This window comes from Epinephelus fuscoguttatus, linkage group LG23, assembly GCF_011397635.1.
Source record: "Epinephelus fuscoguttatus linkage group LG23, E.fuscoguttatus.final_Chr_v1".
In the NCBI taxonomy this organism is placed as follows: Eukaryota; Metazoa; Chordata; class Actinopteri; order Perciformes; family Serranidae; genus Epinephelus; species Epinephelus fuscoguttatus.
The window spans coordinates 9,018,284-9,033,130 of NC_064774.1; the positions used below are offsets into that span (position 1 = coordinate 9,018,284).

The 14,847-nt window shown below is 42.0% G+C and overlaps 2 protein-coding genes across 10 annotated transcripts in view; one reads left to right on the forward strand and one right to left on the reverse strand.

Annotated features, from left to right (window-relative positions):
- Positions 1-14,847, reverse strand: part of LOC125884441 (uncharacterized) — a 95,331-nt gene that overhangs the window by 59,110 nt on the left and 21,374 nt on the right. For 2 of the 10 annotated variants that reach the window (XR_007448695.1, XR_007448693.1), the window contains exons 2-5: positions 5,804-6,179; positions 5,501-5,587; positions 4,793-4,905; positions 4,019-4,699 (exon numbers count right to left, since the gene is read on the reverse strand). The exons of 4 other annotated variants lie outside the window; for them this stretch is intronic. The gene's annotated coding sequence lies outside the window, so the exon portion shown is untranslated. Of the gene's footprint in view, positions 1-4,018; positions 4,700-4,792; positions 4,906-5,500; positions 5,588-5,803; positions 6,180-11,305; positions 11,464-11,705; positions 12,013-14,847 lie in introns of those variants that run through there. 4 more of the 10 variants (XR_007448698.1, XR_007448697.1, XR_007448694.1 and 1 more) reach the window with 4 other exon arrangements.
- The window catches only part of LOC125884443 (uncharacterized), an 88,081-nt gene that overhangs the window by 36,696 nt on the left and 36,538 nt on the right, over positions 1-14,847 (forward strand).

Sequence of the window (14,847 nt, forward strand, 5' to 3'; positions counted from 1 at the left end):
ATTAAGTTCTGCAGCTCTGCATAAGGGAGGATGGCGAGGCGTTCAGGTGCTGCTCACTAACAATGGTTTTATTGCATCCTTCACCACACAACATGGCCTTCTCATGAGGTTAAGATGTAGCCCTTAGGTTTTCTCTCTCTGTGCGAAAACACTTTAGTTTTAGTCACATTTTAGTCATTTTTATCCATGTTTTAGTCAACGAAAATTTCATTTAGACAAATTTTTCTACAAACTTTCATTTCTCCAGCAGTGTTCAAGAGGTTTAAGGATTCTGAGCACACACTCACTGATAATTTATTCAAAAGCTCAACATCTGTGTTTATGCTCTCAGAAACAACTCTCTGCAACATGTTAGTCTAGAGGTTTAAACTCGTGTCTCACAGAGTTGGTGATTAAAACTAATCACCAAACATCTCTGGCAGAGAAAACTGATCTGAGTTCAGACTGTTTACTTACAACACAGCTACACTCACAGATAACTGAGCCTCCTGTCAAACAAGATCAAACCATAAACCATCCTGAGACAGCCTGAACTGAGTGGAGTCCAAGGATCAGCTGTGAAGTCCGGTGGCTGGTAGCCGCTTGCTCCGCTGCCATTCAGCAGCTACCAAGCGGCGCTAACTGCTAACAGCCACCGCTACAAACTCCACAAATCCATTCCGCAGCTCCACCATCCACAGTCAGACACACACGGCTGATTATTTACTGCTGAATTACAGCTCACAACTCGCACCAACTGCGGACGCTGCTCCGGTGTGAGTGTTTTTGCTGGTGCAGACTATTTACTGGAGTTTACCTGCCTGACGCTCATGCGACATTTGAAGATAATCAATGTCTGATAGTCAACCACTAACATTTTCATCACGTCTTGTCTCGTCAGCAAAATGAAACATAGATTTCGTCTCAGTTTTTATTATCAAGATCTATTTTAGCTCGTCATCGTCTCATTTTCATCATGGGAAAAAAGGACGTTGACGAAAAATTTCGTCACAGTTTTCACCAACGAAACTAACACTGCGCTGTTGCCCAGAGAAAAACATTATGTGGACACAAGCCCTTAGTTGTCACCTGTGGTATAGAATGAAAGTGAATGGGAAGCGAACATTCACCAATTTTAATTTCGCCGCGTGACCGTACCCTCAAGAAGAGACGTCTGGACAGATAGTAGTGAGGCAAGAAGGACCAACAAACTAAAAAAGTGAAAGATGGTTCTGAAAAGCTGAAGTCACTTATTATTCATCTGGTGGTGTAGCCAGTAAATCCCCATGACCTAATGAGTCTGAAGGTACTGTCCGCAGAGAGAAGGGAGAGGAGAGAGCACAGTCCAGTGAGTCCAGACAAGACATCTGTTCAACCATTTGTGAAGTGCAGCAACTGAAGTGGTGAAGACGGGGCAGCCCGAGTCAAACAGTCCAGGGCTATTTTAGATTCCCGGTCTGCCCCTAGTCAGACACCAGTTCTCATATAAGCAGCTGGTGACACAGTCCGTTCATTATCATCCCATGTGGCTGACAGCTGTGGGAGTCATCACTGATACGTTAGTCACAGCACAAATGATGTAAACACCCTGTAATCATTCGCACGCTGTATTTGGCAACTAATCATAACTGGCCAAGTATGTGTTCACATACAAGGTGGTCTTTTGTTGCTTTCAATGTACTTACACAGAAATAAACAGCCTGTGAAAACAAGGACCACAAAACATAAACATCAGGTGACTGTGGAGGCCACTGGAGTACAGTGAACTCATTGTCATGTTTGAGATGATGTGAGCTTTGTGACACGGTGCGTTATCCTGCTGGAAGTAGCCATCAGAACCAGTCTGGCCATTCTCCTCTGACCTCTGACCTCTGGCATCAACAAGGCATTTTGGCTCACTGGATATTTTCTCTTTTTGCGACCATCCTCTGTAAACCCTAGAGATGGTTGTGTGTGAAAATCCCAGTAACTACTCAGACCAACAACCATTCCACATTCAAAGTCACTTAAATCACCTTTCTTCCCTATCCTGATGCTCAGTTTGAACTTCAGCAGGTCGTCTTCACTGTAATTTTTTTCCCATTTGACAACAAAGAATCGGACAATGAAATGTAAGTTGAAGCCCCTCCGCGCCACACACATACAGAACACATGTCCATAAATCTAACTCACAAGAGAATTAAATGAAATAAAAACAAGAGAGGGATTTAAAAGGCACAGAAAATTACCTCTGACTCATTACCAGGTAACTGCAGGTGCTTTCCCAGTATATGATCTCAAAACTGAAAGACTGTAGTACTTTGACTACAGGTGGTTGCATGCTTCTGGGCTGAGGTGAAATATGTCTGTAAAGTATGCACATGTTCAGTCCATGTAAAAAAAAATTGACCTAAATCTCCCAGCAGTAAACATTTAAACCAAATAATGACCCCGAAATATAACGCCAAAAATGTGCCACTGAATTCTATTTTTTCAGGCACTATCCTCCTTTAAATCACCCTGAGCTTAACACCACTGTGATGTGTCCAAAAAAGTTCTTAGAGGATCTACTTTTTGGTATCTAGAAGAAAAATCAGGGCCTAGAACTCCTCTGTGTCTATGAGCTGTAGATGTAGAAAAACAGACTAAACATCATAAGAAAGAACCGGCTTAAAATAACCACTTACATCATTTATGTTGTACTTGATGGCTGCTGCATAACCTCCCAGTGACCTGCGTCTCTTCACAGCTCACAGAGAGCTCCAGAGTTTAAAGTGCATTTAAGCTCGGCTCACTCGCCGGAGGAAAATGTTGGCATTGTACATTTCTGCAAACCACAGACACGTTTGTAAGTTTCTCCCTTACCATGTCAGCTTTTCTAAAGTGACTGAGTATATGTGTCGACTTTGTCATTGGGAGGTGTAGGGGGTGATGGATGGAGTGCTGCCTAGGTGAGATGGCTACCAACCACCGTTCGAGACCAACAAAAAAACAAGAACATTTGTTTTTTTAGCAAAACATTATGGTATTTTGCAGCACCAAACCAGGTGTCTCTTAGGGGGGACTTTGCCGGCATTTCCAGCCACAATTGTGGAACCAACACCATGTTTTTTTAACGAGACATCAGGGCATTTCCAGCTGTGATTGACACCAAACCAGGTGTTTCTTAGGGGGACTTTGCCGGCATTTCCAGCTACAACTGAGGCAACAAAGCCACGTTTTAATGAGACATCAGAGTATTTCCAGCTGCTATTGCAGCACTTAAACCCGGTATTTTTTAACAAGACAACTGGTTATTTCCAGCTGCGACTGTGACTCGTTTTTTTAACGAGACATCTTGGCATTTCCAGCATTGATTGTGGCACCAAAAACCACGTTTTTTAGTGAGACATGGGGGCATTTTTAATTTTGATTGTGGCACCAAAACTGGGTGTTTTTTGGCAAAAAATCAGTGCATTTCCAGCACTAGTTGGGATGACAAAATTAGATATTTTAAGCCAAAACATGATCTTTTCCTAACCATAACCAAGTGGTTTTTGTGCCTAAACATAACCACGAGTTAACCACCTCATTGTTGAAACATAAAGAAAAGTGAAGTTTCAACCTATCCACTACATACTAAACGTACAAATGTTAGGTACCAGTGGTTTGCAGAGACACACAATGCTAACATTTATTCTGCCAACTAGGTTTTTTGGACTCAAGTATAACATAGATAACTATATTGCGGCACACACTTGTGCAGCAGCTTTTGGCTCAGATGTCCTGTGTCTTTTGTTTCATGTTCTTTGTTGGAATGCATCACTTGAGTGTCACAACTAATTTTGTTGTATTTCTATGCAATGACAATACAGGCCTTCTAGTTTTAGTTTTAGTTCTAGCTGTAGGTGTGCATTTTGCAATGCAAAGTCATGCAAAGAGAGATGAAATGTTTCTGTGTGTCCAACCGTCACATGCAAAGCTATCTGGAGACAAAATTCAAATTACATCAACGTTTTACAGAAGCAATCCAGTGTCAGTGCTGACACAGCTGATGCTGAAAAAGGGCATCAGTGCAACATACTATACTTTCAACTTTATTGTCCCCAAAGGGAAATTTGCTTTGCAGGTAGGTAAAAACAAACACATAAAAACATAGAAAGCACATTCACACAAGTTTTGACACGACACTGAAGGGTAAGTACACAAATACCCTGGGGGGTGACTGAGAGTAGAGTGTAGAGTGCATCATAACTGTTCATTTTTTAAACATACATACGTGCATTAAATGGAGAGATGTCAGAGCGAGGGGGCTGCCCATGGACAGGCACCCTGAGCTGTTGGGGGGTCGGTGCCTTACTCAAGGGAACCTCAGCAGTGCCCAGGAGGCATCCTTGCACCTCTCCAGCCACCAGTCCATGCTCCATATTTGGTCCAGATAGCAACTATAACCAGCGACCCTCCAGTTCCCAACCCAAGTCTGTGTGGACTGAGCTACTGCTGTTTCTGTCATCAGCACAGGGGTGAAACTTTGAGCCCAAATCAGAGAAACGTAGAGGATTTTCTAGCAGTAGATTGCTTCCCTTCATACTATAAAAGCCTCCCTCCTGCAGGTCCACTGTGTCCAGCTGTGGCTGGACGGGTCTGACTCCTCAAATTAACAGGGAAAAATCCAGGCTAGATCGGTGTGTAGTGTTCTCATCTTTATGAACAACCAATGTAGTCTTGAGGAAACCACTTAGACTACAGGTCCTTTCATATGCTAAAGAGGAAAGAAAATGAGTAATTAGTCAGCTGTCAGCATGTTAGCATCATTGAAACACATAAACCTCAAAAATGAAAGGCTCTGACGTACCTCCCGTTTTTGATACTTGTGTATCAAATATCCTGTGACTCCAACAACTATGATCGCCAGCAAGATGCAGAAAACCACAATTAGGATCACTCTGCTCCGACTAGACAGCCCACCTGACAGGAGCAAACAAAAAGAGACGATAAGAGCTGATGTTAGAAAACAACAAACACACAACATGAATGTGACTCAGTGTCAGGTCTGATAAACTCTAAAGCTTTAGTTATAATCCATCAGATTTCAGCCCTGAAACACAAAATGCAGCGACTGTCTTGTGTTGTAGATTATCGGTGATCGCTGCCGGTGCTAAACTTAAAGACAGATATATTAAGTTTCCTGTGACTGCTTCACAATAAAAGCCACCTCATGTTTCACCAGTTGAACTCTTTTAATGTGAAGCAGCAGCAGTAGGAAATTAAGTATCAATGAGGTAAAATCACATTGTGTAACATGCAGACATCGTTCCCTGTGAGCCAGCTGTGCATGAGTACAATTTGAGTCCAGTGCAGGAATGGCGGACCCCGCCACTAACTAAGATAAAAACAGAATTTGACTGGCTATCGCTGAAAAAACCCACATCATTAGAGACATTTTGAAAATCTTATAACAAGGGTAAAGGAACTTAAAAACAACATGTTTATGCTGATAACATAAAAAGTTGGAAATTAAAGACTTTTCTCTCCTCGCACAAAGTTGTAATAATTTTCTCACTTTTAACGTCTTTGTCTTCCGTTGGATCAGGCGTTTGTAGACTGATGGGTTGCAGTGGTGTTTCTGTTGTCTGAGCTGACTTTGGCTCTGGAAAAACAGAAAATCCGCAGTGACTTACAACTTTACATTTAAAGGAGACGACAGCAGTTTCTTATTGCTAGCAAACATATTCAAGGTTCTGATCTTGTATTATATTTGGCACTGTATAGACAAGACAAAATGTTGATGTGTTAAACTGACTTTAACTCATGTTGTTGCAGCTTTAATTTGGACCATCAACAACATTTCAACAGATTAACTCACCAACAACAAGATGGACAATTGAATACTGCGTTTGGCTCTTTAACCGGGATGAAACATTTGAATCTTCCTGCGCCTGCAAGCGTCACATTAATGATCTTGAGCGATATGTTGCCTTGTCTCAGGCCATCTGCGAACAGCGCTGTCCTGTCCATGTACGAGGAGATCTTCATGTCCGGGACCTCGCGGGTGTCGCGGTACAGATGCACATACTCGACCCGGCTCAGTCGATCGTTGGGGTCAGGCTGGAGGTCGGGCCTCGACCACTCCACCGTCAGTTGTGCCACGTTGACAGGAGGCTCCACGTGACATGGCAGGATGATGTCATCCCCTGGAGCAACCACGACTGGTTGAGATGGACCAATCACCTTCGACTCACCTGAGAAACAGAGGATACATTTAAAACCTTTTGGAATCTGCTTTGTTGTATGTTGATTAGAATACCTCGTGGATTTATCTCCACTATTACTTCCAAGTAATTCCAAAAGTTTCTATAAATTCATGTAAGTTTAAGTTAAGTTTGTGCTAATTTTGTGATAAATATAGGCTCTTGTGACTCTTGCAAGTGTTGGTGGTGATTTTTGTTGTTGTCAGGCGGTGGTGGCGTGTGACTGCGAGTCACTCATCGGGATGAGGAAATCCACTCACTAGTTTGTTAACTCTCCTTAGCAAGCAGCTAGCTAGCCAGGTTGAGGTTTTTAAATCTAAATATCAGCAAACATGGAGGAAAGATGGAGGACAAAGGGACACTGAGATGAAATAGCATCCTGCTAGCTATCGTACAGGCATTAGAGATAAACTGGATGACCTCCATGCTGCATCAGTTTTTTTAACAGGATATCAGGAACTGTAATATCCTTTGATTCACCAAAACTTCCTGGACAGCGGCAGTCAACCAGGTCCCTGTTTTTCTATTTGGCGATCTGACAGAGCAGAGGACTCTGGCAAAAGAAGGAGGGGACATGTGCTTTACGCTGAATAAGGACTGGTGTGATGGTGGGAGTGTGAGGTGCTGTCCTGTTCCTGCACCTTATTAGAGGTGACTGCAGTGCGGTGCTGCCCATGTTTGGCAACCATACAACAGTCTAACCATCTGTCTAGGTCCATGTATGGACAGTGTAGCAAATGTTGATGAAGAGTAGTGAATGATGAAGGAGATCACCCAGCAAGCATTTTTTGGTTTAAAAAACGTCTAATAGCCGTCTACATGAAGACTTGATGTCTAGGCTAAATCACGGGTGAATTTGGGCTGGCAGTGAAAATTTGGTAGACGTCTAACCACAGCCAAAGTGTAGACGTCATCAATTAGACGGCTATGTAGCGACCATGTCCAAAAAATGGAGATATACATTTTTAAATTACTGTTGACTCTCCATACGTGATTGAATATCATCCCGCACGCCATCTGCAATGGCGAAAATTACATTCAATCAATTTCAAAATTAAATAGGCTAGATTTGGGTTACATGTAGCTAGACTAAATCAGAGCTAAATGTAGCCAATATGTTTAAATTACGACTGTTGCTTGCTGGGCATAGTTCAGATCATAGTCACAATGACTAAGCAGTTAACCGCATCTGTTGATAAATGTTTTGACTTTGCAAGAAAAATGACAAGTGCACTGAAGAAAACAAGTAGAAGTATGATATCAGCTGTCACACTTTAAACAATCATTTGTATTAGTGTGTATGTAGTGTCCTCATGGTGACTGTTTCCTAGCACTTATCAAAAGAGGATGTTTGATATGATAATCGAGGTGACATTCTGTGTGTTGATATCATTCCCTAATTTGGAGATTGTCTATCAGTAACCTGTTCATGTGTAGGTGATGTTCCAGACAAGACCTGCTCTTGACAAATCATACATGAGGGAGTGCAAGAGTTGATGTAATGGGAGGACTTGTTTGTTGAAAGCACTCTGCCATACTATAAAAATAGCACTCTCCCTTGCTAGTCAGAGACCCTTCTGTTGTATTGTTGTATGTATGCCAGAATACTCTCCCAGGCCTGCCCAATGCATCACTGCAAACTCTAACAGCGGGAAGATTTAACCCAACAGTTAAATCATTCCACAACCAGAAACCATGGATTACCAGAACCATCCAGAAACACGGACAATTCTGAAGCAGCAGCCACCGATGTAAGAAGACACAAAAAAGACTAAATTATCTGTAATCTGTCTATTGTCATTTGCTAATCCAGGGACGAGTCGCGAGGGCAGCAGGCCAAGCAAAGCACCCCAGACGTCCCTCTCCCCAGCAACACTTTCCAGCTCCTCCTGGGGGACCCCAAGGTGTCCCCAGGCCAGATGAGATATGTAATCCCTCCAGTGTGTTCTGGGTCTGCCCCGGGGCCTCCTACCAGTGGGACGTGCCCGAAACATTTCTAATGGGAGGCGCCCAGGAGGATTCTGATCAGATGCCTGAACCACCTCAACTGATCCCTTTCAATGCAAAGACAAAGCAGTGGCTCTACTCCAAGCTCCCTCCGGATGTCTGAGCTCCTCACCCTGTCTCTAAGGCTGAGCCCAGACATCCTTCTGAGGAAACCAATTTCAGCCGCTTGCATCCACGATCTCATTCTTTCGGTCACTACCTGAAGTTCATGACCACAGGTGAAGGTTTGGGATGTAGATGGACCATTAAATCGAAAGCTTCACCTTTTGGCTCAGTTCTCTTGAAACTGACCTTAAACCAGGTGTGTGACACAGAACATGATGACCGGGTTAAAGACTAAACCAAAGGTAACCCACAACCCATATGATGTCATGGGTTTAAAGAGAGCGTGTGATTTTGTTCCAGACACCACAGGCTTGAACCAGCTTTAAATGGCTTTTGACAGCTGATCAGCTTAGGACACACTTTAAATCTAAAAACATAAACAATAAAGAGGAACAGAAGCTCAAACTTCTCCATCACATGCTATGTAGTGCTGTATATAGGTCAAGGTAAGGTAAACTTCCTGAGGGGCACTTTGAGATACAGACAGTAGCCATAACAGACAGTATGATGTAAGCATACAGAATCCAGTATGACACACCGTCAGGGCCACTGCTTGTTAAGATCAGCAATAACATACGGGACAAAGGAGGATCTGTAACGCTTAGTGCTGCATTTAGGGAGGCAAAACCTCTGCCCTGATGGAAGCATCCAAAACTCAACATGGAGGGGGTGTTGAGAGTCTGAGACAACAGACCGAGCTTCAGAGGTGACCCTCTCTTCATACAGATGCTGGAGGTCATTTAAAGTAACACCAGTGATCTTACACCACAGCTTGACCACTTTTTCCAACCTGTTCTTGATTTTAAGGCTCAGATTACCAAACCAACAGACCATGTTAAAGGAAGGAACGGACTCGATCAAAGAAAAATAGAATAATTTCATGATCGTCCTTTCTACATAGAAACTCCTCACCTTCCTTAAAAGAATAGGCGTTGGTTTGACACAGGTGCACCTTGTTTATCGCCCACGGAAAGCAGCTGCACACCGACATTTTCAGAACAAAATAAAACAGGCTGCAGTGAGGGTCTCTCTCCATGGGATATTTAAAAATAAAATTGTGCATTTAGTCCTTCTCAGGCAAGCTCAGGGGTTTAGTGTTGCTGTAGCCCACAGGAACAACGCTCCATGATGCTTTCCATTTTCTCAGAGTGAGGATAAGAATATATAGAGTTCACATACCCTGGTCATAATTAATACATATAAATACTTGAAGATCCACTCATTACTAAAAGTAAAAACCACTCTCTACTGACCAATCAGACTGCAGTGTTCACAGCTCCACCTTTTAGTACCAGATCTGTGTGTTAGGTACCCCAACAGAGGGGGGACCAAAAATGGGGACGGTACAGAACGGTTCCATTGATACCATCCACAAGTTTTTTTTGTTTTTTTTTTAAAGATATTTTTTGCCTTTAATGGACAGGACAGTTAAGTGTGAAAGAGGGAGAGCGAGAGGGGATAACATGCAGCAAAGGGTCACAGGCTGAACTCAAACCCAGGCTGCTGCGGCAACAGCCTTGTACATGGGGCGCCTGCTCTACCACTAAGCCACCGACGCCGCCCATCCACAAGTTTTCACAGTGGAAACTGAAAAAAAAAAGCGTGACAAACTGAACTGAACCGCACTGCTCGGTGGAAACAGGGCCTAAGATGGTGCCCAGATACTTGCACTGCTGCCACCGGCTCCCCTTTATCCAGCAAAGAGCAGGACGACAGGGCCTCCTCTGAAAATCAATAAACATCTCACTGGTCTTAATGTGGAGGAAAGAGTACACCAAAAAAACCCAAAACAAATTCATCCAGCACTGAGTCATGATCATATTCTGATCCATGAAGAAGGCTTACAAATACTACTGTCCTCATACCTAGAGACGAATCTTGATGAGTGATCACTCTGACATTCATTTGTGTATTTGAGAAAGAACACATCCCTGGGGGGATCCAGTAGAGGATAGATGGGTACTGGACTGTATGATGATATGCAAATGTTGAGTTTCTCTTCCAGTATCTAATGCAAACCAGCAGTGCCACAAAGTCTGCTTTGACACTGTCAGACAGATGTTAGTTAAATTAACCGAGGTGAAGTTAGTTTGGCGTTGGATATTCAATAGATATTCCCATATTCATTTTGGGTTCAACAGTGATTTCCACCTCCTCTCATAGGCAGAAAACAGTGAGCAACATACAGTAGAAAGGTGGAATACCCCCAGTTGCCAACACACACCCAAACACTCACTCCTGTTTTAAAGGAATTTCAAAAAAAATTAATTTGGTTTTCAGTGAAAAAAAAAGTCTATTTTCTTCAATAGCTTTCACATTGCTGGACCCAGACACCCCACACCAGTGTAGAATGGTTTGTCCACCTGGGCTGTGTAAGGAGAAATAAGAAAATAGACTTTTTTCACTGAAAACTGATGGAGTTTATTTAAAAAAAATGGTATAAAATAGAAAAAGCACTGAATCCATTTAAAAAGAGGTGTGCCTTATTAGCACCTTGGCATTAAACCATATGTTTTTACTGCTGAGCTCATAGTTAAATGTGTCATAGCCTACTGGACGACATACTATAACAGAACATATATATGTATATATACATATATACATAAATTTGTATGACATCAGTTTATCAATCAATCAATCAGTTTTATTCAGAAAGCTCAATATCAAAAATCACAATTTGCCTCAGAGGGCTTCCACATCCTCTGTCCTCAGGACCCTTCAGTTTATTGACCTGTTGTAGACAGTATTAGAGCATATGGATCATTTCCTAATCAATGATCATGATTAATTCAGCAGATCAAGTCTGAGCACTGTCACAAAGAAAAACTACACATAACTACATATGTCAGATTAGAACATGACAAAAGCAAAGTTCATTGTCATATACAGCTGTTTAGATGCGTACACTCAGGAGATTAGTAGCCTATAGTAAATTAGTTAGAATAGCATTTTGTAGTCGTTGCTATGGTAACAAAACGATGCCAACGGCTGATAGGAGAGCTTACCTTTAACAGGTGTGAATCCACACAGCAGGCAAAGGACGATGAGGGTGAGGATTATAGGCGACATTGAAACACTGTTACTGAGCTCCTCCATGTCCATTTAAAAGTGTGCGACCGTAACTCAGACACACTGATGACTAACTTCAATCAAGCTGTGCAGGTGGAAAGTTTCGTCTAGTCCCGACACATTTCACCAGTGACCTCACTGATCCTCCGCCTACAGGGGGAATACCCGTGCTATGTCGTCGTCTCGTAACATTATGATACTGTAATTAATCTATATTCATTTTTCTTGCCCTCTAGCAGCGAAAATTAAATGATAAACACTGGTAATAATAATTATATTTGAGCATAAACTGTTTATTCTTCAATAAGTTGTGTGTGGTGCAGCAAACAAACTCACCTGAGGACGGTGCGAGCTACTGGAGTTACTCAGTCCATGATGGGCACAGTTTGGGATGTGATCTTGAGTCAGGATGAGAGGTGCACTTTGTAAAAGAGAAGCTGGAAGTTAAAAAACACAGTGTGGTCTGGTCATGTTCCATGTGGGCTGCAGAATCACTTCCTTGTTCAATGGTTTGAGTCTCACAGATCAAGCTGACGGAAAGAGGAAGGAGGGAGTGTCTTAAGGGCACAGTATCAACCTTTTAATTCGATATTTCATTGTTTAATATTTGTGTATTGTCTTGTTTTTAAGAGTTTCAATGACTACAGACAAGTTATTATTTTCTTTATTTACTTGGTAATTATAAGAGTCAAAAATTACATTCGCTTTTCATGAAATGATCCAAATCAGAAGGTGGATTTAATTAATATCCTCACGTGCTTCTTCACCTTTCTCTCACATCATGATCACAAGATGTTATGACTCCGCAAAATTCTAATCTGAGTTTTGGTGATGACTCACAAAGCTCAGTGCAAGTCACTATAAACAACAATACAAAATATACAGTATCTTTTAAAGATATAAGAATAAACCTTATATTATGGCAGGCCTATTTTCCAAACACAGTAGTTTGAATTAATTGAATTTGTGGCTTAAACATTAAATATAAAGATTCAATATAAAGAAACATTAAATATAAAGATTCAATATAAAGAAATATTAATTATAAAGATTCAATATAAAGAAAAATTAAATATAAAGTAATATGATTTTTCTAAACTTTATTGTTTTTATAGTAGCCCAGAATGGACAAACCAAACCAACAACCCCGGACTTTTACCCAAGGGCCTGTGTTTGCTTCCAATGACAAAACAATGTTTTTTCTAAACCCAACCATGAGCTGTTGTTGACATCTCGGCGTTGGTCACGGAATGTCAACGGCAAACGCAGAAGGATAGCATGTAATATGTAGCCATGACAGTCTTGGGATGAGAACGTGCTGAAATGTCTTTAATTTCATATTTCATCAAAATAAAAGTCCTCTGCTTAGGGCTTAGGAAGTCATACTTCTGCGTCACAACAATACTGTCTGCACCCACATAGAGCCTACACTGGAGCCTGATGTGCACCTCTCCAGATATGTAACCACACGTTGCAGTGACGCAGACCTCCTGTCTATTTCTGTAAGCTGAAACCATTTCCCTCAGTGGAAACAAAGCTTTTATTTACTTTAATTTCACAGATAAGAAACAATAAATTGTGAAGACAATAAAGCCTCCACAAAAATAACATTTTAAGTCTTGTGTGTGATTTATCCTGGCTTCATATGAGCAGAGGAAATCTCTGCTAGTCACTAGGCTAATTTATACAATGTAAAATGCCATAAGCTGGCGCTAATAACGTTAGCATGTTGTATTTGTTTGGAAAACGTGTTTAGTATAAGACAGTTGTTTTGTCAGTGAACCTTGTGAGTTGTAATGGAGCCAAATTTTGTAACAGTACCTTTGTTAAATGTTGCTGTTGTCCCTGGCTTCATATGAAAAGAGGAAAAGTCTGATAGCCACTAGGCTAATTTATACAATGTAAAATGCCATAGGCTTGTGCTAATAACATTAGCATGTTGTATTTGTGGGGAAAATGTGTCCAGATAAAGTTAAAGTTTAAGATAAAGTTTGTCTGTGAATGCTGTGAGTTATAGTGAAGCTGATTTGTGTACTTGTGTTTGAAATTGTCTCTATTAAGCCATGTTTAATGAATTCAAATAAACACAAGAAGTTTGTGCTCTAGAGAAAGGATCAGCACTCGGTGAATAACCTCCTAAGCCCTAGGATAAGCTGTTATGGCAAGGCTTAACTATACAGACCAGTGAGCGGTGATAACTAACATGTCTTTGGGGTCATCAGGTGGGAACCTCCTTTCACCAGTGTTTCGTCTAGTTGGTCTCATGACACCTCCAGGAGGCTAGACAGTGATCTCTGGCGTCCCAGAGACACTCACTTAATGCCAGGTCTCACTGCTCCCCTCCCCGCACCAACCCAACAACCTCCTTTACCTTACTTACACATGGCTTTCTCAGCCCAAACAGCACTGCCACCTTCAACAAACCCAGACTCCGTACATGCGAGCTCCAGGTAGAAGCAGTGCTGATACTACCTTTCCTAGCACATTCACCACACTCTGTTTCACAGGCTACATAGCATAACTACGATATAAGCTAAAGTTAAAGGAGATAAATAAACTTACAGGATCAGCAAACACACTCACCTTGCAGCATGGTCTCAAACAAAAAGGATTCAAATAGGCCACTCCCACACTTAAATAACCTTCCTCTTCCTGGACTTCCTCCTGAGAGGAAGTGGATCTCTCCACCTGATCTCAAGGAGTTATGTACCCTGTTTAGTAGCTCCCCCTGCTGGCCCCCAACTGACATTATTTCTACACTTCCAGATCCATTGGCTACACCTAATTGCTTCATCTGACATTTCCCTCACTGTCTTCCTCAAACTCTGTCCCCGCACTCAGAGTTCCCCCAGGAGCGAGACAGCTGATCTTGCTATGAATCCCCTACACCCCACTTCCACTGGACAAATCCTAGTCTTCCATCCTTGCTGCTCAGCTTCTGCTCCTAAGTCTGCATATCTAAGCTTTTTTCTTTCATAGGCGTCTTCCACTGAGTCTTCCCAAGGAACTGTCAGCTCAATGAAATAAACTGTCCGTTGAGTCACTGACCACAACACTAAGTCAGGCCTCTGCCTGGTACAAACTATTTCCTGGGGAACAACAAGCTTTCCCCCTAAATCTACTTGCATTTCCCAATCACAAGCACCTTCTAGGCAGCCACACCCTTGCCTCCTTACTAACTTATCTCTTCTGTGTTTCTCTCCCTCACGGACAAACTGAATTGCTAAACTCCTATCCTTAACACCTTCCGAATTCACCTGTCTTCGTTTCCCTTCGATGCCTGCAGCTAAACATTTCAACACCTGGTTATGTCGCCATGTATATCGGCTTTGTGACAAGCTAACTTTACAGCCTGACAAAATATGCTTTAAGGTTGCGGTACGTGAACACAATGGGCATGATGGGTCCTCATTTACCCACAGTTTTAGGTTCTGGGGGGTTGGTAACACATCGTATGTAGCCCCTACCAGGAATCTAA